The sequence below is a fragment of the Petromyzon marinus genome, unplaced genomic scaffold, assembly GCF_048934315.1.
Source record: "Petromyzon marinus isolate PM22_M1 ecotype Great Lakes invasive population unplaced genomic scaffold, UKy_Petmar_22M1.pri1.0 PM_G_Scaffold_28, whole genome shotgun sequence".
NCBI lineage: Eukaryota > Metazoa > Chordata > Hyperoartia > Petromyzontiformes > Petromyzontidae > Petromyzon > Petromyzon marinus.
In genome coordinates, this window is record NW_027422850.1 from 1,435,001 (window position 1) to 1,437,500 (window position 2,500).

The window sequence follows — 2,500 nt, forward strand, 5'->3', positions numbered from 1 at the left end:
CTTCGTCCTCACATGAGGTTACCATTGTCCATACAATAGTGCAGGTGCGATGGAAATCTTTTCTCGTTTTGGTGCGTGCTACATTTTTACGGATAGATCCCGTGAAACGCTAGAAATTGGCGGGGATGTGTCTCTTGTGGCTCACGGGGCTGTTAGGGTGGCACAGAAATCCCTCGGAATGGGAAAACGGGTCATTTTCGTGTTGCCACATTGCATGCGAACGGCATGAAACTTCCAGAGGCATTTGCAGCAGGAATGCATGTGCAGTCAAAAAAGTGAATATTTTTCACGGATAGACCCCGTGAAACGCTAGAAATTGGCGGCGATGTCTCTCTTGTGGCTCACGGGGCTGTTAGGGTGGCACAGAAATCCCTCGGAATGGGAAAACGGGTCATTTTCGTGTCGCCACATTGCATGCGAACCGCATGAAACTTCCAGAGGCATTTGCAGCAGAAATGCATGTGCAGTCAAAAAATTGAATATTTTTCACGGATAGACCCCGTGAAACGCTAGAAATTGGCGGGGATGTGTCTCTTGTGGCTCACGGGGCTGTTAGGGTGGCACAGAAATCCCTCGGAATGGGAAAAAACGGGTCATTTTCGTGTCGCCACATTGCATGCGAACCGCATGAAACTTCCAGAGGCATTTGCAGCAGGAATGCATGTGCACTCAAAAAATGTGATATTTTTCACGGAGAGACCCCGTGAAACGCTAGAAGTGGGCGGGGATGTCTCTCTTGTGGCTCACGGGGCTGTTAGGGTGGCACAGAAATCCCTCGGAATGGGAAAACGGGTCATTTTCGTGTCGCCACATTGCATACGAACCGCATGAAACTTCCAGAGGCATTTGCAGCAGGAATGCATGTGCACTCAAAAAAGTGAATATTTCTCACGGATAGACCCCGTGATACGCTAGAAATTGGCGGGGATGTCTCTCTTGTGGCTCACGGGGCTGTTAGGGTGGCACAGAAATCCCTCGGAATGGGAAAACGGGTCATTTTCGTGTCGCCACATTGCATGCGAACCGCATGCAACTTCCAGAGGCATTTGCAGCAGAAATGCATGTGCAGTCAAAAAAAAATTGATATTTTTCACGGATAGACCCCGTGAAACGCTAGAAATTGGCGGGGATGTGTCTCTTGTGGCTCACGGGGCTGTTCGGGTCGCACAGAAATCCCTGGGAATGGGAAAACGGGTCATTTTCGTGTTGCCACATTGCGTACGAACCGCATGAAACTTCCAGAGGCATTTGCAGCAGGAATGCATGTGCACTCAAAAACTTCTATATGTTTCACGGATAGACCCCGTGAAACGCTAGAAATTGGCGGGGATGTGTCTCTTGTGGCTCACGGGGCTGTTAGGGTGGCACAGAACTCCCTCGGAATGGGAAAAGGGGTCATTTTCGTGTTGCCACATTGCATAGGAACGCCATGAAACTTCCAGAGGCATTTGCAGCAGAAAGGCACGTGCACTCAAAAATTTTAATATTTTTCACGCATAGACCCCGTCAAACGCTAGAAGTTGGCGGGGATGTCTCTCTTGTGGCTCACGGGGCTGTTAGGGTCGCACAGAAATGCCTCGGAATGGGAAAACGGGTCATTTTTGTGTGGCCACATTGCATAGGAACGGCATGAAACTTCCAGAGGCATTTGCAGCAGGAATGCATGTGCACTCAAAAACGTCTATATTTTTCACGGATAGACCCCGTGAAACGCTATAAATTGGCGGGGATGTCTCTCTTGTGGCTCACGGGCGCTGTTAGTTAGGGTCGCACAGAAATCCCTCGGAATGGGAAAAGGGGTCATTTTCGTGTTGCCACATTGCGTACGAACGGCATGAAACTTCCAGAGGCATCTGCAGCAGAAATGCATGTGCACTCAAAAACGTCTATATTTTTCACGGATAGACCCCGTGAAACGCTAGAAATTGGCGGGGATGTGTCTCTTGTGGCTCACGGGGCTGTTAGGGTCGCACAGAAATCCCTCGGAATGGGAAAACGGGTCATTTTCGTGTTGCCACAATTGGCATACGAACGGCATGAAACTTCCAGAGGCATTTGCAGCAGAAATGCATGTGCACTCAAAAACGTGAATATTTTTTCACGGATAGACCCCGTCAAACGCTCGAATTTGGCGGGGATGTTTCTCTTGTGGGTCACGGGGCTGTTCGGCTCGCACAGAACTCCCTTGGTCCACCTGATTCGTGCATACAGGCAGCAACTAAAACTCTGTAAACCTGCTGTGAGGACATCTAAACAGTGGACCAGTGAGGCTGTGGAAGATTTGCGGGCGTGCTTAGACTGTACTGACTGGGATATGTTCACGACTGCTACCAATAGTCTGGATGAACTCACAGAGGCTGTGTACATCAGCTTCTGTGAGGACTGCTGTATCCCAACACGTACCAGGGTGAACTTTAACAACAACAAGCCCTGGTTCTCAGCAAAGCTCAAAAGGTTGAGGTTGGAGAAGGAGGAAGCGTTTAGGAGTGGGGATAGAGAC